The sequence below is a fragment of the Dromaius novaehollandiae genome, chromosome 15 (assembly GCF_036370855.1).
Source record: "Dromaius novaehollandiae isolate bDroNov1 chromosome 15, bDroNov1.hap1, whole genome shotgun sequence".
Classification (NCBI taxonomy): Eukaryota; Metazoa; Chordata; class Aves; order Casuariiformes; family Dromaiidae; genus Dromaius; species Dromaius novaehollandiae.
In genome coordinates, this window is record NC_088112.1 from 12,616,554 (window position 1) to 12,644,486 (window position 27,933).

General features: G+C 42.7%; 1 protein-coding gene across 5 annotated transcripts in view; it reads left to right on the plus strand.

Moving 5' to 3' along the window:
* SGCD (sarcoglycan delta) overlaps positions 1-27,933 on the plus strand; it is a 371,727-nt gene that overhangs the window by 121,927 nt on the left and 221,867 nt on the right. For all 5 annotated transcript variants that reach the window (XM_064520921.1, XM_064520920.1, XM_064520923.1 and 2 more), the window contains exon 2: positions 18,475-18,666. The gene's annotated coding sequence lies outside the window, so the exon portion shown is untranslated. The remainder of the gene's footprint in view (positions 1-18,474; positions 18,667-27,933) is intronic.

The following is a 27,933-nucleotide window of genomic DNA, read 5'->3' on the forward strand; positions in this document are numbered from 1 at the left end:
GTGCAGGAGTCGAGAATCAGTGCAACTAATGAATGTCAGCCATAGCAAGTACTGAAGGCAAGTCAGTGTGTTATCTTCATCTGTATTTCTGTAATAAAAAGTGTCTATGGTCTTTTTCCCTGGTAGCAGAAGTGCTAAACACGTCCATATGTGTACATATATCCCTGTGTGTTTGGAGCATGGAGCAATCAGCCATTCGTTTGTGTATGAGTTTGTACGTGTGCTTGTGTATGGACAGATGGAGGGCAGTTTGTTTGGTATATAATATGGGCAGGTGTGAATTCTCAGTTATCTGCGGAGAATATAAATGTGTGTGTCTGTATGTGTGTAATGATAGAGCACAAATATCACCAAGATGAGTGTTGCAGTATGAACTTGCGAGGCCCGATGCACCCTGCAGCCTCAAAGGCCTGCCTGGCTGCATCGCTTGCTGTGCAGAAATCACAGACCTGCACTCTGACACCGAGCGCGCAGGCTCACCCCGTTGCTCTCTGCAGAATGGGAAGGGGCTGGGGGTGAGGGGGTTATTCATGTAACAATTTGTATTAAGTAGGCACTTTCTTGTTCGTTCCTTTTGATCTATCTAGACACCCTAATTATAGATACAGCCTTAACAAGGATGATAAAGGGCCTCAGGGGTTATAAACTATGAGGAGAGGTTAAGAAAATTATGTTTATATCCATTAGAATGGAAGAGATTAAGAGGGGTCATGACCAAGGTGTATAAAATCCAAAAGGTATTGAGGGAAAAATGATGCTACTAGAATATTCAAGAGTAAAGCCTCAGAAACTGTGATGAAGTAGGTGGAGGGTGTTGCAGTTGGATTGGATTTGGTTGTGGGAAACTTTTTAAACAAGGGTACGTGTCTCAGTGAGCAAAGTGGGTTATGCTTATCAGTGGGCTAAAGGAAGGTAGCTTAGGACACAGTTAAAGGTCAGAAGTACAGGATACTTCATGCAGCTTGACTTTGAAGTGCCTGAGCAGCCTGGGTTTGGGCAGAAGGTAATGAATTAAAAAAGGAGATAGATCTTTTCAGCTTATTTTGAACCTAAGCTGAGATGTAAGGTATCAGGAGGGGGAAAACCCTCCACTTTTATGTGGAAGATGCCCTTGCACAAACTATTGTTAATTAAAGTAGCACTGTAAAGCCGGGGCAGTTGGGGGCTCTGCTGCACAAAGAGTAGGAATGAGGCAGATGATTTTGTGCAATTGCCCAGTAAGGGAGGGAGCCTTCTGCTTGCTCCCTTCCCTGCGTGCCCCCATCTCCCTCTCCCGGGAGGGTGCCAGCCTCTCTCTGTGAGCTCCTTCATGTGCGGTGCCCTTCTCTCTGCCTCCTGAATCCACAGCACTTTGCAGGGATGAATTCAAGGTTCTCCATGCCTGCTGGATAGTGTTTTGCACAAATGTAGGAAGCTACTTCAAGTGTAGGGCAGTGGTGGCTAGTGAAATCCTAGGATGACTTAGAAGATAATTAGTCCTGCCAGTTTGTGACCCATTTCTTCAATATCTTGCTTGGAAAAGAAGTAAAAAGGCAAACAGAGTACATGCAAACCTTTCAGCCAGTAGTGTACTAATGCATGTGTGTGTGTGCGTGTGTATATATATACACAAATATACATGTATGTATCTTTCACTTCTGCACACAGTCTGCTTCCCAAGCTTCTTTTAATAAATATCCTATACATGATTCCTCAGAGTTTCATTCAAAATTTAAAGTTAAAGCTTTGCTAATCAATAAAATGATGCAACATGTATAGCATTTCAATCAGTTCAGCTGAACATGAAATAAGTTGCTGGTGACTGGTCCTAGAAGAGAATGCAGTTATTTTTAGACTATGTGTTGAACTGGAAGATCTTTGGTGAAGGAAATTGCAGTGATCATTTAAGAAAATGCATTTAGCTAAGAATAGGGAATTTGGTAAGCTCCTGCCAAACTCTTCCTGGCTCTGGAGATTCAGCCTAAGGTTTGCTGAAGTCGGTATAGCTAAGCGATGTGTGGGGTAGGTTGCAGGCCATCCTGGCTGTGTTTGTAGGGGACACCAGGGCTGTGGGGTCCACCCCATGCTTTGGTTGCACATACAGTGAGTAATTGCCTGGCAACGTGGATAGCAGCCTTCTGAATCTGCTGCGTCCCTTCTAATACTGCGTACGGGGAGGCGTAGGTAAGAGGTGAAAAACGGAGAGGCTTTTTGTTCAACCCTTCTGCCCGCGCTGTTCGACACAGCTGCATCGCTTTGTGGGAGGGCACATGCTGGCATAGCAGGATGGGTCTTCTACAGTGGAGCAGTGTGTGCAGGAGATGTGTTGTGGCTTCCAGAGCTGCTCTGCATCCAAACGTTGTAGCCAAGGCCCTTCTGAAGTCTGTATATCTAAACCTAACATCAGCCTGTTACCAAGAAAGTGGCATAAGAAACTAACCCAGCTACAGCAGGAGCTTTTCACTAGTGCAAAATGGGTAAGCAAGACGCATGGCTAGGAACACCAAAGAGTTGTGCAAACACATAGGGCTAGAATCAGAAAGAGAGAGAAGCAAAAGCAGTTACAGCTGTAAAGGGCTATAAAATGGAAAGACTTACCAAAGCACTAGAAATGAGAGGAAAGCAAAAGTTTGTTAGTGATAAAAAGGAAGGAAATAATGTACTAGACAGAGCAGACAAATACCAAATGCCATTATTCTGCACTGCTCTTCACAGAAAGGTTAATAATTGTGCCCGATCCATAACACTGTTCACTGTAATAAGGGTTACGAGCAAAGGCAAGAGCAAGGTAAGGAGTATTTAGATAAGCTTGATATATTTGGGTCAGCATGGCCTTCTCAAATGTACCCACAAAGTCTTAAGTATTTACAATTACTCTCAGAAGGTTATGGTGAAGATGGCAATTATCAGAAGCCTAGGGGAAGGCAAACATAGTACCTGTCCTTGTAAAGGAAGTTACAAGGGAAATAGAGGTTGGTAAATACCCACAAAGTTAACAGAACAAATTACAGACCTGTGGGTGCCTGTGGTCAGAGAATGATATCCAACGTGTTTTATTAAACCCAAACTAATCTAATTTCCTTCTTTGATTGGGTGACTAATCCACAAACCTATAGAAAAGCAGAAGCATGTTGCCTTTAGCCGGGCATCTGATTCTCTCTTAAGCCCCATGTTCTCATAAGCAACAGAAAGTTTAGCTCAAACTTTCAGCTTTCAAACTTTTTGATTTGTGGCTCTATAGAAGCGTTAGCAGACATGCACATTTCCAGACAGCAAGGAAGTCACTGGCCAATAGCTGCCAGTGGCTACACGGCTGATTTAATGTTTTTTTCTTTTTCTATTTTTTTTTTTTTTGAGTGGTTTATTAATATTTAACTGCAAAGAACCATGGACATTTGGGCTGTGAGGTCTGGGAAGGGTCTGTCTTAATCTTTTTCATTAGTTGCTTGGATGAGGAACCAGAAAGTACATTTTCCAGGTGTGGATGACCCCAGATCTCAAGAGGTTTCAATGTTACAGATGACAGTTGGAACTGGAGATGATCTTAATGAATCGACCAGATGAAACTCAACCGACACAAGTGCAAAATGCCATTCTCAAAAGAGAAACCAATCCCGCAGGCGCAAAATAAGGAAGTGCTGGATAGGGAACACTGCTTTGGCAAAGCACTGTGGAGGTCCCTGTGGTGCCAGGGCCATGGGCGACCGTGGGAGCTGCTGCGGGAGAGGCTTGCTGTGTCACTGCTCTTGGGAAGGATGTGGGCGAGCCTAGAGGAGAGCAGCAAAACCCAGCAGATCTTGCCATAATGGCTGTGCCCAGTGTAGGTGGAATAGCGTTATGTAGTGTTAACGTGCTCTTCTGAGGACCCGGCTGTACATGTGTTCTGCTTTCAAGTGTAAGGCACAACACTGTTAGAAAACTTCAGATTTTGGATAGTGCTTTAGGGAAGTATTTGTTAAATGGTATACGTGAATGTTCCTGAGCTGAGGGCAGTTTTACACTAAGAAATTAGAAAATGTGTGTTGGAAATGTAGAATTAGAGACTACCTACTCAGAAAATGCTGTTACTTTCCTGAAGAAGGGAGGTAACCTGGGGAATTTGGAGGGGACAGTAGCGATTTGAGACTGTTTCAGAGCAGCTGCTTGAGACAGTTATGGTCTTTCATTAGCAGGCTCCAAATGTGCAAACAGGTATGGGGCTTGCCTGGGTAACAGAACCAAAATTTCAAACCCTGTGTGCATGCATGCATGAGGTGGAGGGATTTCTGCACTCATCAGTCCAGTTATGGTCCTGATTTAGGAAAACACTGAAGCATCTGCATTACTTTTTCTCTAACAGGTTTTAAGCAGGTGTTAAACATGCTTTCCTGAATGAATTGCTTTTCTGAATTGAGATCTAATTAAACATATGCTTGCATTAGGAAAAGACATGCTGCAGCATAAATTCATGAAAGGGGGAGGGGATATGCATGAAGATATTTTTAAATCTCTATTTGCATAAATGCATTGCTTTCTCTTAATGGAAATTGCTGTGTAAAGCAGTATGCTCTTCGCTCTCTCTCCCATCCCTTTCCCCAGTGTATTTACTATGAAAGAGTTTTGCCTTGGGCAATAGCCTGTACTGTAGTGGAGTATCACATACAGAGAACTTACCTAACATAATACAAAAATGCAATAGGTGGGCGGAGGATGGGAATTTAGAAGTAAACCCTTAAAAAGTTGTCTTAAAGATAATTCTTTTTAAACATTCTTCCGGCTTTTGCATAAAGACTGCAGACTCGGCGTTTCGGCATCTTACATGAGCACCAAATTTATGCTCTGTAATAAATGTATCCGTAGGGCGCTGCATTGTTGTGATGATAGTGAATTATAGTAAAATTAGGAGAGTTAATAATGACCCAGCTGGAATAATTTAGCGCTGTGATAACTAAACTCTAACCTAATACTCAGTGTATTCACAGAACTATTTATAAAGAACATTGAGTGCAAGTGTCTAAGGGGAATCTTATATAGAAAACAAAGTGCAATGCTAATCATAAACAAATGCCATAGCACATCATTAAGAGGATTAAGTGGCTTGAAATTGATGTCTAAGGCATTTTGGTTGATTGTTGCTAAAAATAGCACATGCTTGACAATTCTCTTCTGTTTGCCATCTTCTCTTCTGTTGGTTGTCTGTCATGCTGTGTTGTCCTTGTTTACCAGCACCGCCTCATACTCCTTCCTTATTTGTGCTGTTTGCTGCTTCATGCCAGGCCTCATCTGAATTTAGCGGTCTGATGTTTTGGCACCGATCAGTGCCACATCAGTAATACCTTAGTGATAGCGAGGGAGAGGCCAAGTTCAGCAAACACTGCTCTGAAACCAAAACAGAGCAACACAAGACTTCTGGTGTTTGCTGAAATCAGTTGCTTTTATAGCCTTTTAAACAAAAGGCTTGGGTTTTTTTTTTTGTTTGAAATAACTTTTAAGAAATATATCTTACATCATAGTAAAAAAAAAAAAAGTTTTCATAAAAGATGACATTGAAATTTCAGTGAAACATTAGAGAACAAAATAAGTTCTCTAATGTTTGCCTCTAATGTTTAAAGTTCTCTATTAGTTTACCTCATAATAGCTTTCCAAGTAATTAATATTTTTGAGACTTTGTTACTTACAAGATTTACATTTAAGTGGACTAAAATTCAAATTTTCACCAATTGAAAAATGTCCTGCTCTCCTCTGTGCAGTAATTCTTTGCCGCTGTTCCGCTGGCCTCTGCTTCATTATGAGGAAGAGGCTGCAGGTGTAATTTAGACAAGCCAGACATTCCTGATGCAAAGCTTTAAAAGGGGAGTCGTTGCATCTGTCTAAATGTCACCGGGTAGATCACACACCAATCTGTTCAGCCTACCACTAGAAGCCCACGGAGAAGTGGGTTGCGCCAGCCAAGCCAAACTTTTCGATATATGGTGACACAGAGCAAGAGATATGGTCGCTTCCATGTCTCTTTAATATGCATGAGTTTGTTGTAGCCGTGAGGCAAATAGGAGGTAGGACAAGCTCTGCAACGGTGCTTTAAATCATTCAGAAGTTAATGGGGAGTCTTGTAGTGACGACAGCAGCCTTCGGATCAGGCTTTTTTAGAAAGGATGCGAAATAGATGCTCTCGCAGGAGGGTAGAGAGAAGCTCTGCGCAAGTGGCCATGCGGAGACTGAGGTGACACACTGGGTGACACTGTGTGGTGCTGGCAGCTAGCCACCGCTGCCCTTCTCCTCCCACGTGCCCAGCCTGTCCGTGAACCGCCGTGCTGTTTTGGACATGCATATGCAATAGCTCTAGTTTTGATCCAGTTTAACGTAACCTGCTGCATCCCCTTGTAATTTTTCTGGGCATTTATTTAAACTATTAAAAAAAAAAAAAAAAAAAAGTGAGTATTCAGCATCACAAGTTGGATTTTGCTGTTAGGGCAATTCTTCTGGCTCTTGCCAGTTCTTAGCAGTTCTGTGCAGGGGCTCGTCTTGGACGAGTGTGGCTGCGCCATGCAGTGTTGTGCAGAGCTCTGTTATGTTAATACTGAAAAGTTTGGTGTTGAGAGATGCCAGTGCGTCTGCTCACCTGATGAAAGGACCAATGTCCTGCACAACTTCAGGAAAGCAAGGCAGGCGTGGGATGAGCTCTTGCTCCTGGCTGAGGTCTGTGTCATTTTGATGCAAGCGAATGCCTGGACAAAGAACCCCCAAATTTTCAGTTAGGTTTTTTTTTTGTTTGTTTGATCTGTTTTATCATCAAAAGGCAAGCATATGCTCTGAATCCAGCTGCTCAGTCATCTTAAGGCATCGGTAGCTTAAGGCAGATGATTCTTCAGTGAGATGACAGAGCGTTCCCGTGGCCTGTTTCTCTGACTGCGCTGTTGGGAGTTGCAGGAAAAAAATGCAGGGCAGCGATGATTTAAGCTGTGATTCGTCTCATTCGCGCTCACCTAGGCTGACTGTAATGCCAACTCCACTGGCCAGTTGCACCTCTTCCTTGGGAGTTTCTGTGCTTCCTCTGAAATACAGTCACGCCACTGTTGGAGATTTAGGCTGTAATTTAGACCTCATTATTCTGTTTTGAGGACACCTGCATAAATAACTGTTGGCCATGCTAGTTACTGTCTCGGCAAGGGTGGTCTCGCGGTTGCTTCTTTTACTCAGTTTATCGTCTGCGCTAGGTGGACTGGTTATTCACAGGCCTCGGTCAAAGACGACTTACACAGGAGCATGAGCAAAAGTGACGCTCACAGCAGTCCTCTCTGCTTCGTGCTGATGGCCATGTCACCGCAGCTTTTTAGTAATCCACTTACCCTCTGGGAAAGTCACATATTTAAGGAACATAAGCAGAAAGAGAAGGTGTCTGCTTTGTGCCAGAGTTACAAGACGTTGCCAAATGGAACTAGGATATCCTTGCAGACAGCAATCAGAATAAGTGTTATTATATCGTATGTTATTATAACCCTCAAATTGTTCTGTAACCATTAGTAACTTGTATTATTTTGAGGATGCATGCATAAATAAGTGTTACATTTATTTGTTGTCTTGCATATAGCAAATGAAAATAAAATATTAGTGAGGATGGAGAGTCCTTGTCTCTTACCAGCCCTGCTGTTCTTGCTGTGGGATGGGTTATTCTGAGCTACTGTGTTTCCTCCTGCTTGGTTTGATTTAACCTGCTGTAGTCCTACATTCAGTTAGCATTAAAATGACCAGGCAAGATGCAGTATTCAAAAATTATTACAGAGCAGTGCATGTCCATCACACTGAATATGGGATATTGAGTATGTATTTTCTAGAACCAGAACAGTAAAGGAGCTTGGTCAATGTCATAGCTGGCATCTTTTTCAAGGGAAAAAAAACCCATTAAAAAAGTACTATATGTAACAGACTATAAATGAAAGAAATGCTCTTGTGTATCAGTACAATCCATTAAACATACACAACCTTCTGAGAGATACGGCAGTGTCGTTCCTGTATAAATCAGTTCATAAACTCGTTTTTAATTTTTTGGCAGACTTATGAATCCAATTAGTTTGGTAATAAATATTCAGCTTTAATGGGCAAGTAAATAATTAATGTTATTGCCTTTGTAAATTTAGCTTTTCAGTTATAAATTAACATAATTAAAAGAGTAATGTTTCAGTATGCATTTTACCAGCCAAATCTAAATCAAGCAATTAAACTGTAGGTTTTTCACATCAAATGAGTTGAGTTTATAATGATACAAACTGTAGACACAAATCTGTTTTTCATGATCAGATTTATTACAAATACATGAAAGAAAATATTTTGCACTAGATACAATCAAGTAATATTATATTAAGAACCACTAATATATATTTTAACCACTTTTTTTTTGTCCTTTCACAATGGAATAGAAAGGCAAGGGGGAGCACACTTCCCATCCATCTGTGGCACCGGGATAATCGCCTGCATGTTATTGTAATGGTCACTGTAAAATGGTTATTGCTGGATAATGGTTGTCACATCTCTCTGTTGGTTTGATTGCAGAAACACAATGAGGTATGGATCTGAAAAGATATAAATTGCCCTCTAGTTGTTAACATCAAAAGCTCCAGGCTGGTTTACACCAGCTGAGAATCTGATTATACTTTTTTTTTTTTTCTTTTTTTTCTTTCCTGCTGCCTACTGCTCCCCACTTGCTGTGATATGCATGCGCCAGCTTCCTGCGTCAGGCTTCAAACCTAGCCGGCCATCAAAGCTGCAATGTTTTTTCTTGGGGAGAATAGAAGTGTTGATAGGAACATGTAACTCTAATCTGAATGTAAAGCAGAGAGTGCAAAACGCAGGCCTTTCAGTAGCCATTATGGGAGAGCAGAGCATGTACCCATATCTTCAGGTGGGCTCAGGAAGCTTGGGGGGGGGGGGGGGCAGCCAGCAAGGTTTCTTGAGCTGCTTGCGAGCCACGGCGAAGAGGCTTGCTCCAGTGCTCGGGGCCGCGTGGGAAACCCCAGCTTTCCGCGACATCAGACGATAGGAACTTGGGTTTTTCTCTAGTTTTCATCTGGAATTTCACAGGCCATTACCATTTCTTTGGTATCAATTGGTATCAATTTATGTGTTTTAAAATACTGCTTTTGGATGAAAACAGAAGGAATCCAGAAGAAGCACTCTAAAACACTCGCACGTACACACATGCACACACGCATATATGCACATGTGCAACCCTGAAGTCTGAAAACGTGGCTTACGTCAACCAAAGCCTGAGAGTCCCTACTGAAAACCCCCCAAAGCCATAGACATTTCTAATCTTGCAGGCTTCTCAGCTTGTAATTTATCATGGGCTGAGTAGTCTATTTATAACGCTTCAAAATGTTTCGAAGAGCAGCATTTCGCAAACTGCCAAAGGTTTGCAGATTTGTAATGAGAGGAGTTTCCTGATGCGCAGGCTTGCCCACATCCAAACCTGTTCACTGACATTTTGGCGAGCTGGGATTTCATAGTTGTTTTCTGTTCCAGAACCCAGTGGGCAAATTTATCACTGGCAAAAGCCCACTGAAGTCAGTGAAGTTATACCAGAGATAAATTCAGGTCAGTGAACTTTTTTTTAGTGTTGTTCGAAACGTTTGCAGAGCTATGCGGATAGATAGCTGTAGGCTTTTTTTTTGCGGTATCCAATTGTTTAAGGGTGAACGGGCTGAAAAAATTTACCCTTGAGATGAATTTGTGCTAATTGACTTAAATACCTGCAGAATTACAGTACAGTTTTGACAGGGCTATTATTTTGGGTTTTAGAAAGACCTTAAAAAAGGCAAAGCTCACTCAACACTCTCACTTATTAGCTAATGGGTCATATTTTCAAAGAGATTTTTGATTGAACAGTTACTTGCTGGCGTGGTGAACTGTGGGTACAAGAGAGTTTGGGAATCTAACCACCCGATGACACAGATAATTAGCTTGTAAGCACTGTTAGCTGTATGTGTAAATGCACATCTGTAAATGAGGAAAACTCGTATCGGTGACAGGGAAGATTTCAGTCTCAAATGTTGCACTGGGCTGAACAGTTTTTCCTCTGTATTTCATAATTATACATTGGCCATGTCTAAATTTAGATAGGGGTTCAGGTGAATTGTATGGTTTCTTTGCAAACAGCGGCTTAATGAGTCTTTTCTTCTCATGCCTGGCTCTACCTGGATTTAGTGACATATTTCTGGCTGAAGTCTACTAATCATGGACTTCAAACGGAGTCAGCAGTCTTGAGCTGTGTCTGAAGGAAATTCAGCATATTTTATAACAAGGTTATTTTAAACTTCCCTACATTTGACACTCTACTTTTGGCTGCTTTGGTTTTCAGCACGAATCAAAAGATTGCTCTGAGACTACTAAGAGCCTAATGAGATTGAAGGTGGTTCAGCTGCTTGCTGCTGGGGACGGCTCAGCCATGCAGTCTGCCGGGTGTTGTATTTCTGCTCCATTCATTAGGATTTACAGTGTGCCAAGGAAAGCGGCCTTTACCAAATGAAGCCTTATTTTATGGGTGAATGGGAGTATTTTGGATTGTTTGGAGGCTTGTCAGAAAAGTCCGTCTAACCTAGTCTTCTGTCTCCAAGAGCAGACAAGAGTAGGTATTTACATGAGTTAATTCTGGAGATTTATTTCTCACGTGGAGTCTGAGGCAGGGATGCCTTCTGCATGAATCTGGATTGCCTCAGCACTGCTGTTGAAGCTTTTCTTTAGCTTGACATGCAAGACTAGGTAGTCTGTTCCAGAAAGTGTAGATTGGGATAGCGTGCGCTTGGAAAGGGGAGAAGCCGTGAAGTGAGTGCTGATGTGCAATTGCAAATGTGGTGATGGCGACTGCTCAGTTCTGCAGCTTGCAGCTGCTCCTGTTTCCTTATAGTCCTTCTTATCTTAAATCAACTTTCTTCATTCTTGTGACGCTTCCCCTAGAAAGCTCTGCTGTCATCCTGGAGACCCCAAGATGCTCCGGCCTTGGCTCTTGGGCGCTCCCCGGGTGCTCCAGCCCCGTGAAGCCTGCCTGAGTGGCTGCTCCTGCTTGCCTTGCGCTCAGATACTTGCCCAGACTCTGTACCTCCCTCCTGTGTGTCCTTCCTGCTCCGTCCTTTTTATACCAGTTGCTGAAGTTGAAAGCTCTAGGGGTTTACTGGGCTTTGATACTGGTTTGCCAGCTCCAGTTGAGCTTTTTTTTCCATCCCCCTTTGACTCTACAATCCACATCCTCAAAAGCTGCATTTCAGAAGTAGGTTTGGTGTTTTTCAAGTGTCAGTGAATTTGATATCCTTTTCAGGCTGAAATACCAGGTCTGTGCACTGAATAAGGCCGTCCTTGTGTGGTGTTTATGGACTTGGTTGACTCTTACCTTTCCCTTGGTTGCAACAAGAGAAAGCTACAGCAACGGGTGGGACTTTTGGAGTGACAGCATATTGTATGCAACTAATTTATCAAACAAAACTTTTCAGAGTTTGAAACACGATTAAAAACAATTGCTTTGCTAATATAACTGTATGAGGCTTAATACACCAAAGGAAAATCACATCTTAGACTCTTGGCAGGTGCATCAGAGGTTGGTGTTATGTATACTTTTTAAAATTGAAACATTGAGAACAATAATCTGAATTAATAATTGAAAACTCTGCTCAGATTCCAGTTTGAAAACTGACTGACAGTTGTGTGTCCTTTGTGTGCCATAGAATCCAATATACTTCTATTTTCTGTAACATTTGGCATACCAGCTTATCCCAATATGTTCCACAGAGATAAACAATAAAGTTAGTTATTTATATAACTTCAGAGATAAGTAACCTTAGCCAGGGACAAAAGGTTTGCTTAGCAATGACATTTAACAGTAGATGGAGATATGCATGTATTTATTTATTCATTTTCCAACAAAAACCAGGAAAGAAATGGCAATAACAAGACACAGAAATCTCTGAAGAGTGACATATTTGGAGTACAGCAAAGACAGTGTTTTCTTATGAACGGTCTTAGTGCAGGCCTGTAATAAATCTCCCTGATTTCAGTGAGAGCAGAGGGAGGCCGATGCCAGAGCTGTTGAGAAATTTCATCTGCAGCATGCAAAATGGAGTGCCCTGAACAGAAAAGGGGAGGGGGGAAAAAAAAAAAGGCAAAAGACAGGGGAAGGTGTGTCTGAAGAAGATGCAGAAATCATTCCTCAGTTTTGGGTGGCAAAATACAAGTGTATTGAGTTCAAATGAGATTAAAGTTAATAGTGGTCAAGCTAATACGTTTCATATAGAGAGAAGTACAGTGTGTTTGCAAAAGGCTTATGCTTTAATGCCCTGATCCTGTAATACGATCCACTTATATGGTATCAGCTGTGGTAAAGAGATCCGAAGGTACTGAACCTTCTAGTAATAAGTGTTCCGCATCCTGGAATAAAGCTGAATTACAGAATAGAAAATATGTCCCAGAAGAATCTCTGTGTTTGTGTTTCAAGGTAGTTGTTTTGGTTTTTTTTAATAGTAAAGGAAGAAAAAGGCAAGAAAAGGGCAGGTTGCTTGGATCTTGTGTAGTCCTCTGGTTCTGGTGGGGGTTAGTTCACCGGCCATCCCCGACCACTCTGCCGTGCAGGCAGAGCTGCCTAAGCTCGCGGACATCTGCGCGTGAGCCCTGACCGCCGGAGGCTGCGGCTGCATGGGCAGGCTGACCCCGGCGCAGGCCAAAACCTGGGAAGCGCTGCCTGGGCACTGGGGCAGCAGTGATGTTAAGCACTTACTTCACCCATGTGGAAGTTTACCTTGGAGTGGAGCCAAAAATAGCATTTTTGCACATTAGCATAATCTCTTCTAGATTGTAACATATATTGACAAATTTTGTTGCCCTTGGGGCAGCTCTATCAATGAGTTAAGGGCTCAGCCATCCTAAATCCTATGCTATCGTCATCATGAAAATCGGGCTTGTAGTTTACCTGTGATCCTAAGATGAGTGACGTGATTCTTTTCTAGTTACGTTGCCATTTTAAGGTTGAGTAAGAGAAAATCCAGTTAGATATTATCATATCAACAAAGGTGGTATCACACAGCTGCCTCTGATATGAACCTGTCAGCTGTTTTTGGAAGAACTGGGTTTATTTCATTTTTCAATTATGTTGAAGATCTGGCCAGTTAAGTGCAAGCTGTTTGATCCTCACTCTGTCCTATATTCAGAAAATCAGTGAAGCTCTCGCTTTTTTTCCCCCCAAGAATGTGCTTCTGTCTCTTTGAAATCCCTAGTTGATAAGGACATAGGCATTGCCATAATTTTATCATTACTTTCAATTGAACTGACAGAAGAAACAATAATCTCACCAGAGCTGCAAAGCAAGGGCAGATGTATGCATCTATGACTGCAAGCACTTTCCTGCATGGGGGGCCCAACAGAGCTTGTTTTATAGTCTAACTAGACTGTAGTAGTAGTAATAATAGTTTATAGTACAACTCGGTGATGGTAGCTAGGCAGTTCAAGCCCCTAGCAACTTAATACTTTTGGACTTGAGAAGCAGCCTTTGTTAATGTAAGTTCTTGTCTTTGAGGTGCACATTTTATTTCAAATTGGAAATATTTCCACTGTTGGAAATACTGTTCTTGGGTTTTATTTTCAGAAATTATTTACTCTTAGGGAGCAGCAACAAGACATGTGCAGTGTGTTAGCATTTTGTAATCTGCTATGGCACTAATCATGCTTTTGTACCGCGTAACATAACATTAATAGTGTTGTGATGGGAACAGTTCATAAAGCGAGCATGGTTAACCACTGCTCTCACTTCCTTTTTCCTGGACACTCTTGGGTTGCACTTAAATGACAGTACAAACATTAGTGTTCAGCAATATCATAGCATTCGATTATTTTCCTATCAGGTGACATATTCTCCATTTTGTTATTACCTTGCATTCTTTAATTGAGTAAATTTCCTGAGTAAGTCCATCAGATCCCGGCTTCCACCAAATTTCCTAATCATAGACGTTTTCCCTTGACTTGCAGTGCTGCTTCCACTATTTGTTTTGTTGTCAGAGAAGGAGAAAAGCCTCAAAACAGCTGAGTGTCAGTATTGCTGGCGACTTCTGTTTTATTTATGTTTTTTACTCAGCTATTGTGAATGACAAAGTATGTCTGGGACACAGTTGTGGGCAATGCTCTAAGTGTTACAGTTGGAAAGGTGCCAAAGTTGCATCACTACCAATTTTTTAACATTAGCTTTCTGGAAGGAGGAATTCAAAGTCTCATTTTATTCTCCTGTTCAGTGGTGTCACCTTTACACTAAATTGATGTAAGATCTTTACCAGAGATGGAGCTGGCAGGATGACCTGTTGATCCTACAGCTTCCTTGATGCAGCAGGAGCCAGAGGAACAAATCCTATAAAACATAGAAGCCAATTGCACTTAGGATTTGAGTCGTGAGGAGCCAGGAGCATCTGCCACGGTAGCTGAGTACCCTTCCTTTTGGCTGAAGCTGATGAGCGTAATGGGATCCTTTAAAGCCACGCTATCCTAAAGCACTCGTTTTTGGCTTAAAAAAAAAAAAAAAAAAGAAAAAAGAAAAAAAAAAAAGGCTCAGTCAGGCTCAGTAAAACATAGCAGTTGTTGCTTACTCAGCTGCATGGGGGCTCATGCCCAAGGTTTAATTCGAAGTTATACCCACTAATCTCTGCTGTGTTCAGAGCATGCTCTAGGATCTCTGTCCCATACTTAGTGTGTGTTGTAATTGTCTGCATGTGTGCACACACACACACACCACAGACAGAGTTTTGGTTTCTTAGTGGCCATACCTGCAGTAAAAATAAAAGAACTTTAATATTTAGGCAAGGAGATATGGTTTCAATTATTTCTAAGTCACCCAACCCCTTAAATAATGAATTGTTTCTATGCCCAACTAATTTCTTCAGTTGCAGTTAGATAAGCTTAATTTTTGACAAGACTGATACTCATGTGAATTCCTACTATACAGCAATACGTGCTTGCAAATATGCTGTTCAGTTTCTAGATACGTCTTTTTGCCCAGTATAAACTTAAAAATATTCACTAATATGGTCATTACTAGCCACAAGGACCAAGCTGCATCTTGAGCTGTGTGACACCAGGATGCAAACTGACTGTACTGGGTCAGGTAGAGATGCAGCTGGCTGGTGTCCTCTGCCTGACAGTCATTGATAGCAGATGCCTAAAGAAGAATGTAAGAACAGGGCAAAGGTATAGCAAGGCTTCCTTTGAGGTATTCTCCCAGTCTTCAGTGATTTGTGGTTTGGGGACATCTTGAGATGGAAGTTCTGTCTTCAAACTTAATATTTGATTGGGTTTGTTACATGTAACTTGTATAGTTATCTTGTATAGTTCATGCTTTCTATCAGAGTAGGACTGAGCATCTTCCATTGGAAATACTGAAATTGTGGAATTTTTAGTACATGGGGCATTTCTGTATGTTCAGACTTGGTTTTGTTTCAAGTAGGAGCAATTCCAAGTTTTCCATAATCTCCTTTGAGCCACTTACCAGCCACTATGTCTATAGATGTTTATGTGTATAAATACATAAAATACATTTTGGGTTAGAATCATTGACGTATTATCTTCAAAGCAAAGTCTCTGGGAACTACAGCAGCTGCAGACTGCAGGGAACATTTTTGCTCAGTGCTCTTGGGATGTTGGACTGTGACGGGGCTCTGGCCTCCAGCGATGGCTCTGTGCAGACTGTCATCCACTGGTGGGCTCCCCATGTCCAGAGCAGCTGCTGCTTAGAGCCGCCTGAAGCTGAGGCGCTCTGCGGAGCATCTCAGGAACTGTGTGATGGGCTCTCCAACTTCTTAGAGAGTGAGAAGGAGACTTTCCTGTTGCCTGCTAGGATACTGACCACCAACTCAAAAGTTCACTGAACATGAAGAGTTTATTGCAAAATCTTTCAGATTTGGGGAACTAGACTAGAATGGCAGAAATCCTTTTTTTTTCCTGGAAAGTTCTCAGCCAATTCCAATTATAGCTTATCAGGGCTTTTTTGCATTACTTTCCAGTATCCTTTTATCTTACTATATTGCTGAACAGGACTGGTTTTCTTGCCTGCATCCCTCCATATTTGTGTGATGCACATCATCTGAGGACAAAGGAAGCATGCTGCATTCAGGCTGGAGCTTCTTCATATTGCTGCTTACAGGAACCCTGGCTACAGGTTGCGTTTAATTACCTTGTACCTGGTGTTGGAGGAAGTCTGCAACGAGCACTTGTACTGCAGCGAGGGAAATGGTGCCCAGTCATTCCACTTTATTGTTTTCCCCTCCATGTCCACACATCCCGCTACCAATGTGCGGGACAGTGGGAGGGCGGGAAGAATTGCTCCGTTCTTCAGAGTCTGGCTCAGGCAACTGCTTGGGTGGGATTTACAGCAACATTTTCCAGCTTACTGCTGCTGTGCTCTCATTCCCGTAATGGTAGTGGTTAGTAGTGAGGGAAGCTTTTTTTGTCTTCGCCAAGAGCTGAAAGTGCACTCTCCTGCCTGTGCTGTAATTTATGATCCACCCAGCAGTGCAGGAATTCAGACACTGCAGGAACTTGGAGTGCATGCATAGCAGTGTGTTAAAGCAATGTGCCTACTTCTCCTTACCAAAGAGATTTGCTTCAGATAAGCATAGACAAGCTGTACTAAACAGAAGCTTTCAAAAACTTATCTTTTCTGACCTTAGACCAGGCTCCTACGCTCAGCTTGAAATGATGGTCTAGTCCCATTCCTGTTCCTTCTGCTCTTCAGCTCAATTGATGTTATAGCTAATACACAAACATGTAAAACTGTTTTTCTTCCTCACTTTTTTCATTTTGCCTTGCAATTTTAAGAGGAAAAATGAAAAAGTAATTGTAACTCTGGTCCCCAGAGATAGAAATCCCTTAAAAGCAATAGAATTAGGTCTTGCTTCTGCCTGCAGATCAAGCTACTGCAGCATCAGCCATTCCTGTACCTGTAAGTCACTCAGCAGCCATTTCAGTTGGCAGTCTGATTTTTCATCTGCCATTTGAAACGAAAGGCGTTATGGGTTAGGATGGAAGAGGATGCCAACTAAAAAGGTCTACTTTTGTCCTTCGTGTCTGAGTCCAAGAGATACAGGAGGTCTGAAATACAAAAAATGCTGACTCTACACCTCCGCAGGTCACCTCACCATGCAAGCAGACGTGTGCCAAGATATGTAAGCATGGGCTCTGCCATCCGAACGCCTGCTGTACATATCTCACAAGCAGCTCCACTTGTGGAGCCTTTAGGTATGATACATAGCATAAACCACTCATGTAAGGGCCAGTGAAGTGGTTTATGCTAAAGGAAGTGAATATATTTGGTTATTCTGATCTGTGGTGACTGATTGCTATGCAGACTTTTGGTAAAAACAGAGGGAAAAGGAAAAGCAATGTAACTTGTGGTATGAATAGTTTTGCACACTGATTACTGAAGTCTTCCTTCTTGCAAGCCCAAAAGCTAACCAGGTTTTCCAGATAACTTCAGCCTGCTCATGGATTTGGGACTTTGTAAAGCTGTAATGGGATTTTGTGGTATTTAGACCTGCCACCGGCTTTCTTCTGTGTAGGAGACCTCTAAGGAATAAATATGTCTGCGTATCATTTTTTTTTCCTCTGCTCTTTTTGTATTTCTAGTCAAAGTTAGACTCCTACTGCCTTCGTGGTGGCTGCGTTTGATTCATTATGCAAGGGCTCTGTGAGAAGAGGTTCAAGGACGGTGTCCACCTCACGTGCATCTGTGTGTTGCCCGGCCGGTGCTCGGACCTGGCCGTGCTGTGGGAAGATGCTCTGCGACGTGGTGGCCAGGCGGTTGGTTCCTTATGTGGGTGCAGGCTATGAGGCCCCTGTGTCTGTGCTGCAGCACCTCAGCGGGAAGCACTGAGCGTGGCCAGCCGTGTTAGCGAGAGTTTGAAAAATGGTGTTACACAGCTCCTACCCTCCCAGAAAGCCTCAAGCCGTTTACCTGTTTCTAACAACTGATTTAGAGATTGGACTTCAGGAACCTGTCGTTTAATGTTGGGTGGCAGTCAACACTTCCTGTTAGCCATGAGTCCTAATGTAATTGCTTGCTTAGGAGCCTTGAGTTCCCTGAATGAGAACTGTTTTAAGAGTGCAAAGTATTAAGACTGAGGCTATGCCTATGCTTTTAATATGAAAGCCCTGTTATTTTGCAGAAATGCCATAATGAATTAAAATATTCCCTGTGGAGAAGTGTACTACTTACTTTCTTAGTATGATCTCAGACTGGAATAAAATGCAACTGGGCTGGCATTCATTTCCTGCTGTAGGGACACTATTAAAGCGCTGTAAAGCAGGAATAGCTTTGCACCACAGTTTTTGAATTCAAAGATTGCCCTCAGAAGGTGCCACGTATGATGGATTGTCACAGACTCTGTGTCCTGGCTTGACATTTCATTCCTATCAGATGTCGTCTAATGTTCTGCTCTGAATCTGCCAAACAACTGACCCTAGAATTTAATGCCACACCTTCTTCTCTTTTCATTTTCTGAACAGCATCTTTTGCAGCTGAGGCTCTAAAGTACTGGAGGACACTGCATCTTCCTCAGGGACAAGGACAAGGGTGAGCTGGAGCCTCTGGGAAGCTTAGAAAGGAGTTGCCTTTGGCCACCTGAGGAACTTGCTGCCACACCAATGTTGCTCTGAAACGAGTTGTGTCCGACATTCAGAACTATCAGGTTTGGTAAGGTATGTGATTTTTGCCTCTGCTTTTGTCTTTTTACTATTTTCTGAACATCTGCATATGGGGAAAATAGAAAAATTACCAGCCTTCATGTTTATTGCTATGTACATGCCATACTCATGCTGCCTCAGTAAATAACCTTCGCTCTTTCTGGGTTTGGATAGCATTCATGAAGTGTGAAGTGTTTTTAAAGTCTCAGGCTGAGGGGGGTGCATGTTTATATAAGGTGTTTTATTGAATAAAATGCTCATTGATGGTGTTGTTTTGCTGTTGTCAATGTAGACTTGTTGATAGGCATCTGCATTTTGAAAGTCCCACTTGTTGTATTTCACTAATGACCGCATTTCAGAGGGTCATAAAGGAAAAAATAAAGTAACCAATTTGTAATACAGCCTTGTGCTTTCCTTAGTGCTTTGTATATTCTCATTATTTGCCAAGGACAGGAAAAATACCAATTTCTTGTACGATCTTATGTTCTTCCTCTGTTGTGTGGCACTTACGATTTTTGCATGCATGGAGATTCTCATATCACACAGTATTACCTTAATTTTGTGTAAGAAAATATGCCACGCATCTTTAACAAGAAGTTGAGGCTCAGGACTTGAGAAACCCATTGTGGAAAAAGCCTCTGCTATGAGAAGCATTTGTGGTAATGTTGCCTTTGATACTACTGCTTCTTTTATGTAGGCCAGGTTATTTTTGTGGAGGGAAAGTTTGCTTTAAAAAAATGAATTTTAAAGTATTAGTTCCCAGGTCTCAGTAGAATGATGTCAGATGATGCTATTCTTTTTATTTAACACATGTGTATTGACTTCTTTTCATTATTGATCCAGCAGTAGAGTCTTGTTGAGAAAAGTGCAGCAGCAATATAACACCCATGTGTGGTGTTAAGGAAAAAAAAAGAAAACAAATAAGAGCTAAGACTTACTTAAAGGTCTGTAAGAAAGCATGATGCATCCAGGAGAGTGTGCATTTATTCTGCTTTTTTGATGCAGCTGCACCAATAGTGTTTTTTCTGCAGATCATGGGATCACATGCAAATCCACGTGCTTCAGCACAGTTCTGCAGGAGGTGCTGGGCCCCTGGCACGGCTCATTAGCAGCAGCTCTCGGAGGCGGGCAAAGGGCCGTGCTCCTCGCAAACTAGCGGGACTTGGCAGCTTCTGCACTGCCAGGAAACGGGGTGGGTATATACAGCATCGTGCACTTTCTTAAGTAGACTTTAGCTGTTGTAATTAGAGCCATAGGGCATGCTAGCAGGTCGCAGTGAAGAGCCCACGACTGCTGTGGACAACAGAAGAGGGGAGAGAGTTACCTGTTCCCGAGCGCTGCTTGTGGCAGGGCTGTCTCTCTGTGATGTTGTTGCACCAGTGAAATGGTGTGGATGGGCTGGGGTGACAGAGTGGTGTCACACAGAGACCAGTACCACCACATCCCAGGCTGCACCAGGCGCTCGGTGGCATGCTCTGCTGTGCTCTGAGCTCCTCCGTTCCTGTGTGCAGTCGCATGATGTCATAGCGGATGGGAACCTTCCTGCCTAGATTAGCTGTCTATATTTTAGGTATCTAAGCTTTTCATTAAGCTCCCTGAGTAGTCAGTGAAGGTAGAGAGGCATTTCTAGGAGGAGATTTGGCCTGGACATCTCGTGGATCTGCTGTAGAATGGCTTCTGGAGGCACCTGCCTCTCTCCTGGATTGTAGGGGGAGTTGGTGGATATAGCTTAGATGAAGTGCTCAACTTGTAGATGTTGAGGGTCAGGACAGATTTGTTCCAACCACGGCATATGCTATTAATTTTCCCAGAAGTTTTAAAAAAAAGAATGCCTGCCTCAGGGACAGGACGGTCCTGTCATTGAAATCATTGCAGTACTTACTGTGTTTGCCTGTTTGCTTCAGCAGCACCTGCTGGTTTCTAGACAGAGAGGTTCTTAACATTCCTCCGGCTTTTGTTACCATCTCTACTTCCATGTATTTCCAAGCTGCTGCTCCTGTGATTATAATACCTAGAGGGGAAGGCTATAGGAGGAGTATTTCGTAATCAAGAGGACTTCTTGACTCATGTGCAGAAATACTTTACACTGTTACAAGGTAGAAGTCATAACAGCTTGTTTTATTCTGTGTTTCTGTTTGAGATTTGGAAGTGAAAGCATGTAAATCTTCCTTGCGAAGAGTGTATCTTCCTTGCGAAGAGTGTATCTTCCTTGCGAAGAGTGTGTGTGTTTTGCTGGTTGTCTTGCTATTTGCAAGTGCAGGGGTCTGTTACCAGGTCTGGGTGATTGTTGGCTGATTTTCTTGCCATTGCAGCACGAAGGGAGGGGGGACACAACTAAGAAAGAGCTGTAATGTCCTGGCTGCTGCCTTTCTAGCATTGGTCCATACTAAAAATAATGTTACTAGGATGGGGTGGGAAATGTTGCAAAGACGTATCAGCCTATTCAAAGAATAATCTCTTTGCCCCTTATAATTACAGCAATGATGCCAATCCCCTAAAATCTGGACAGAGTTTTGCAAGGCCAGAATGGTTGTGGATGTGGTTTGCAAGCTCTGCCTGCGGTCACCCACGTCCTGCCCTCCTGGGGCAGTCTGCAACCATGCAGCGTGGCAGAGTATTAATCTGAGGTGGTGGTTGTGCAGGACTGTGCAGAACTTTACACCTGCAGAGGAGAAAGAGCGTTTCCCACGCGATTGGTTTACACATAATTAGTATTTAGGCATTAGACTCTAGGCTCGGCTTTGGTTGTATTTTCTTACTTTTTGTGACCATCAATACTAAAAACTTACTACTTATGTAATGAACGATATTTCTGATATTTATGGCAACTCTTGATCTTTAAGAAGAACATCACATATTGTGAAGCTCATGCTGACATTTCAGGAGCTGGCAATGCTGCTGCTGTTCAATCAACTAGCTGAGATCCTTTTTTACTCTTTCTCTTTGTCTTGGGGACTCATGCAACCTTACTGGCATGACTGACCACCAGCATCTTTAATTTACCTGTTCTCGTGACAGCGTTGTATCACAGAGAAGTGCTGCTTGTCCCCATTTTACAGATAGAGACCAAGGAACACAGTCATTTTTAGGTAACTTCTAAGGAGCCAGCATCAAATCTCTTTCAAGTTTGTGTGGTATCGTAAGTGCAATGCGTGCATTTGATGCGCACAGCTGGAGACGTGAAGGTAGCCTCGGCTGAGTTGCTGGAGAGCCTACAGGACAAAGCAGAGTTGGATGCAGATCTCCTTAATCGAGGCCACCAGTCTGATCTGGATCAGTTCTTTGTATGTGTCTCACTCCCTGTAGAGGGGTTTCAGTTAAGTGATTGCAGTAACACCAAAAGACATCAAGACCCGCATTTTCAATGTGACATCTCTGGCTCTGTATTTCTGCTGGAAATGGCAACATATGTCCAAATAATGTTTATCTAAGCGTATTCATCTCTGCAACATAATGTTGTTTGCTTATGTTAGACAAGGTGGTTTCCTTTTAACAGCACTTATGTGATTGTGGTGATGGTAATCTTGTTGGGTAAGGCATTTTTAACTGAACTGTGGATAATGTGAATAGTAGTATTTTTTCTTAAATTGCTCATTTTTAGATTAGTAGAATCCGGTTATTAAAACTCTGTTCTGCTGAAAAAGCACATCTAATAAATATGTCAGAAAAAAATTTTAAGTAGCCATTAAACATAGTTAATAAATTTTGTCTTGCAAGTAGAAGTGAAAAAAAATCTTTGTTCATTTAATGTCTCTTACAGATTTCATAGCAATTAATTGTCTTCATTACATGGGCATAAATCGCCAAGGTAATTTGCCTTTTTCAGATGAGTTGCTTTGGGACTTTTCCCTTTGCTTTGTTTAAGCTGTAATTTTATTTATATTTTTGAAAAGTTTAATCTCAGCGTCACTACTATTTTTTTTAATTTTTTTTTAAACCTTTCCCAAATGTTCTGGGAATCCTCCCAAGTTAAAAAACCTCTTTGTGTTAAGGATAGTGCAGAGGTAGTGCTGCAACTGTGATGGTGCCATATTGGTAAAGCAAGGTTTCTATGGAGCGAGGGTATCACCTGTATATGCAAGCCCTTCTTGACCTAAAGTCCCTAAAGGGGACAGGTGTCCTTTTTTCACTCCCTGTATTAGGTGGTCTGATAAAAGTTACAGCTTCTCTCTTCAAAGCTTTCTTGCTTTTTGCCTGATTTGATTTGCTAAATCAGAAGCAAACTGATTTTACATGCCTCTAAGTTTGGATGTCAAAATTAAGACCTTAATGTGACTTTCCAATGTCTTGATGAGAGGTGCAGGTCCACTGGCTGTGTCTGAAAATCTGTTAATAAAATTCTCCTCCTGCATTAGGAAGTAAAAGTTTAATCGGCGTGTCCAGGGATGTCTGCTTAATTCGCAAAGTTAAGTTCAAACCTTTTATTGAATGAACTCTGTATTTGTCTTGATTGAATTTTTGCATACCAAAGTCTTAGGAAAATAGAACTGCATGCAGGATCACTTCTTACATGTGTTTTTCATCAGTAAGTACATGGTACATCAGTAGACTGAGCTTGTTTGTGTGAGTAAAATTCATGAAAATGTTTGCTAGTGTTTCTCTCAACTGTTTTGCCAGGGTGAGGAAATCTAACAGCTATTGTGTTTTGCATGTTTTGTTGCAAGATCGGCAGTCTCACTGTTAACCTACCAATTACGTTGATGACAACACTTCTGCAACCCTATACACCCGGCTTCTCTTGATAGGGCTTTTATTGGATCTATCAGCCTGACATATATCAAAGCACAATTTCGGATAGCAAACATCTTGGTACAAGGTGAATTAAAAAACTGTTATCACCAGCAGAATTGAATTGAATTTCTGAAAGAAAATAAGAAACTGCAAAGCTAACATGAAGCTCTTAAGATATCAGTCATGGAACAGTCATAGAGTAGTCCTGTACTCTTGAAATACTGAGAAGTCAATGGATCTGCCCAAAGTCATAGAGATGGGTTCGTTCCTGGACTGTCAGCCTGGTGCTCTGCCTTCCAGACTGTGACACTGGAGTGTTGCTTCAGAGAGCACAGTGAAGGAGGGCTTATTTTCTTTCAGAGAACTTTCTTCTGCAAGGGCTGAATATGTACTTGTAATTACTTCCTCCTACTCTAGTCATTGAGAAGTTTGAATACTGAGAAGTGATAAATACTAAGCAAAGTCTGAACAAGTAAAGCTTCTTTCTCTGAAGAGGTGAAGCAGCTCTCCCAGGACCTGTTGTCATCTAAAAAGCTGCTTCTTGACATCCTGCAAGCCTGCCATAGAGGCAGACTCATGCTAAGGCGGAGAAGGGGGATTTCTTTGGATTAGGGGCTGCAGACGTTTTGAAATTGCCTGATTCAAAATCCAGGTGGGTTCCACCTTCTGAGAAGATATTTCACTGTTTGCTTTCAGCCTTCACCTTTCTGTCTCCCTCTCCTCATCCTGTTTTTCTCTCCCTTTCATTTTTGCATTTCTTGGGTGATAAGCAGGTTCAGGCAGGGCTGTCTTCTCTTTGGCACTGTTCTCACTGCACCTCAGCTTGGTTACTCCTTATTTTTGGTTAGCCCACACTATGAAGTATTAGTAATAATCTGATGCTTCTTGCTCTGTGTCATGTCTACTCTTGGAAAAGTATCCACTGGCAATTTGCAGCCTAGCAGAGAAGAGGAGGAGGGTGGCCAGCAGTTGATGTGGAAAATTAATTATGAACTACCATCCTCCTGCCATGCAGTTAAGGCACTCTTGCTTTCCAAGCTTTACATAGAGCATCACAGAAAAAGATGAGAATACTGCGTTTCCCATCTGGAATAGTGGGAATTTTGCCAGGACAAAGTTTGGGAGAGAAGGACACATCTGGGACTGCTCATTCAGGATGCTCTAGGGCCTTTACTGCTCTGCCTGCAGCTGTGACACCGTCCAGGGAGACAGTTAGCTGAACTGCACATCCCAGTTGATAAAGGTCAATGTTTGTGACAGGGAAGTCATGCATATGTAGGAAGCAGACAGGGTGCAATCTTTTGTGTTTCTCTGTAGCAATAACTTGCTTATGTTCAAGTTCAGATGAGCTACAGCTTGTTATGTTTTCTGCATTTGAGAGTGACTAAGAAAGCTGCCATCAGGATGACACATTTATTTCATAATGATCCACGGAGCTGACCTGTGAGGTAGGGGTTGAAAAAAAAAGTTTGACAGGCACCATGTAGCCCTGGGAGTGTAATTACCTAAAGGAACAGTTCTGTCCCTGAATAGCCTCTGTCTTAATGGCCACAGAAATAATTGCTGGAAGCCTCACCACCATGGGTATTTTGGGTGCTATTCTGGTGTCGTAGTTGCATGCTGGGTCCTGGTGGTTTGAGTTGAGTGCTGCAGAACCAGCAGGACACAATTTATTTAAGTGCCAAAGATGCCCTTCCTTATGTAGTTCTGTAGAATTCATGAAAGAGCCTATAAGAGTTTGGATTTTGGGAATCCCTGACAACTTCTGTAAGTGCCTATTTGGGGCTTAGCTAAAGAAATGAATATTTGTTGTAACTTTCTTCAATGAAGCCTATGCTTAACCTAACGGGATTCTGAAGTGTGCGAAGGCAACAGCCTTGTAAAGCTGTGACATTAGCTGGCGTGAAGTGTTATGGAACTATTTTGCTGTGTTAAGAGTCTCTTTTTAGACCAGAATGATTCTTCAGGCTGTTCAAGCTTTCATTTCAGGGTACCAGAAAGCTCCATTTTGCACATTTTTATGGTGAAAAATGCTCTTGACTCTTGACTAACTTGACTGTTCACTAAGGAGTGTGATACTCTAAGTAATACCTAGGATTTTGTAAGAGGCCAAATCCCTACCTGGTGAAAGCTGCTGACATAAATCATGATGGTATGGCTTCCAGTTTCGCCTTCCTGAGCTCCACCTGCACATCAGCAGAAACCTCTTTCTCATGCTGCGACGCTGATTTTTTTTAATCCTGTTGCAGCCAGGGGCCTGTGTTTGGAAGCACAAACCTGTTGCACAAATTCTTCAGATATGCTGTAAATAATTATGAATATGTTTAATGAAGGGAAGCCAAAACATAGTGAAAACATTTGGAAATAAGAGAGAATATGTGCAGCCAAGCGTTAGCTGTGAATGGCGAGTTCTCCTTGGCATTCTTTAATGGGAGCTTTCCAGCTTGTCATTTCTGCGGTGAATGCGTAGAAAATAAGAAAAGCTCAGAGACAGGGTAGCTGGTGGTGAATGGGAGGAGGAATGGCTGAGCTGCCTTTCCTGTTTGGGAGAAACAAGGGGATCCGGAGGGAGCAGCGTGTTTCTGTTTGTGTGCGTAGTGCACGTGGCAGTCTCTGCCTCCAGGGTACCAGGCACAGGCACCCCCAAAGGAAGACACCTTTTCGTTCCTGCCCCATAACAAATCTAATCTATATTTCTCACCTGCCTAGTCAGTAGATAACAGGAAGATGCTCCCTTCTTGCTTCTTTACAAGCTGGATAAGCGGCTCTGTTTATATTGCACAATTGCACCAGACAAGCTTAGGGGCTGCAGGTATTAGTGGGCTTCTGCCTTTTCCCCCACCTGAGGAGTTGGTCCCCGACTTTTTAGGAGATGCCTCCTTTCTTCCAAACACCATTGGGCTTTCTGCTTTTAATGTTACGTGAGAAGGAACTCCTAATTTTGCATTGGATGTCATGTAAAGCCTTGGGCTGAGGGATCAGCCTCGCACGCTAGTATGTGCTCAAGCTGTGTCATGGTGAGACCACAGCCCACACAGCTGGAAAAGTTAATAACCGAAGCATTCAGGGTAAAGGCTGAAAAGGGCAAATAATGCAAGGCTTAAGAGCATGCCGTTACCTTGGTGGACATCATGCCCCTGTCGGTACTGGAGGTTTTCAGCTTCTGTCCTTCTGCCTGGCAATACCCTGGAGGAGCTGTGTCAGCATCCCGGAATACAGTAAATATAAATAAAATGTGGCGAATTCAGGAAGTCTCTCATAGCTTTTTTTTTTTTCTTACAGAATTGAGTGTGAAAAGTGATGCTCACTGCCACACCTTCCCAAGTGTTACCATGTTCGTGACTGAAATAAGGAGGTTGTAAATGCTTCTCCACACTGTTGTACCTTGCTGGGGTGCCGTGAACACAAAGGAGGCATGCCCTCGGCCTGTGCTTGGGTCTCAGCCCTTGCTGGCTTCTTCCCTGGGATTTTGACTCCCTCCTGTGCTGCGTACCAGTGTGGCCCACTGCTCTGCGAGCGATGACAGCCACAGCAGAGGAAGCTCACCGAGCTGCTTGCCAGCTGGACATGTCCCCACAGCCCCAATTTGACTTGCTGGGCAGTCCAAGCGGTGGCTACTCACTTGCGTATTTTGGTATTAGTTTGGGATGAGTCCATACGGATTGGCAGCGATAGCAGGCTGGGCGCACTGCGTAGCGGCTGCAGAGTGCTGGGTGATTGCCTGGGAGAGCAGCGTGCTGGGCTTGCCCTTCTCAAGAAAGTAGATCAAGCACGAGGGTATCATTGGGACTAAGGAAGCTCCATAGCATCAGTGATGGGGTCTGTGCTCATGCGTGACCCCAACAGTCGTGGCGTGCAGCCGTCCACCCCCAGCATCGAGGCCTGTAGGTTGTGGTGGAGCTGGTGCTAGGGAACTTGGCCGTACATGCACCACAGCTCGCACAGACTAGTGTCTCTCCTCCTTTTAGGAGCACTGGAAGATTCCCTCATGATGCTCTTAAAAGAAAAGGTGGCAAAACAACGGTGAAAAAGTGCTGCTCATTAGGAAAGCTTGTAGGCACCTCTCTGTGGCTTGGGAGCAGGTGAAAGGGGGATCGGTAGGCATGCACTGTGCTTGCTTGCTGTCTGGGAGGAATTTCTCATTGTTAATGATTAATTCGAATGTTGCTTGTCATGAGTACAGTGCGCACAGAGTGATAAATCTGTGGCGGGTTAGAGGTTGAGGTTGCTCAGTGCTGACAATTAGTTTGAGCCACAGGCTTTGCTTTCATTGGCATTTTCACAGCATTAACCCAGACCTTGTCAATTAAAAACCAGACACATTTTGATGAGGGACATCGCCTTCTAATGATAATTGTAATAATATCACTTTTATTCGTTTAAGACCTGTCAGGCAGGCCATGTTTCCTGGAAAATAACTGTTCAAGTTTCCCATTGCCTAAATAATGAGGAAGTATCTTTGAGTTTCTAAGGTGACGTTTCATTAAAATAACTAAAACCGAATGAGGTTGTAGCTGTTTGTCATTGAATACTTACCAACTTCAGTCAAGG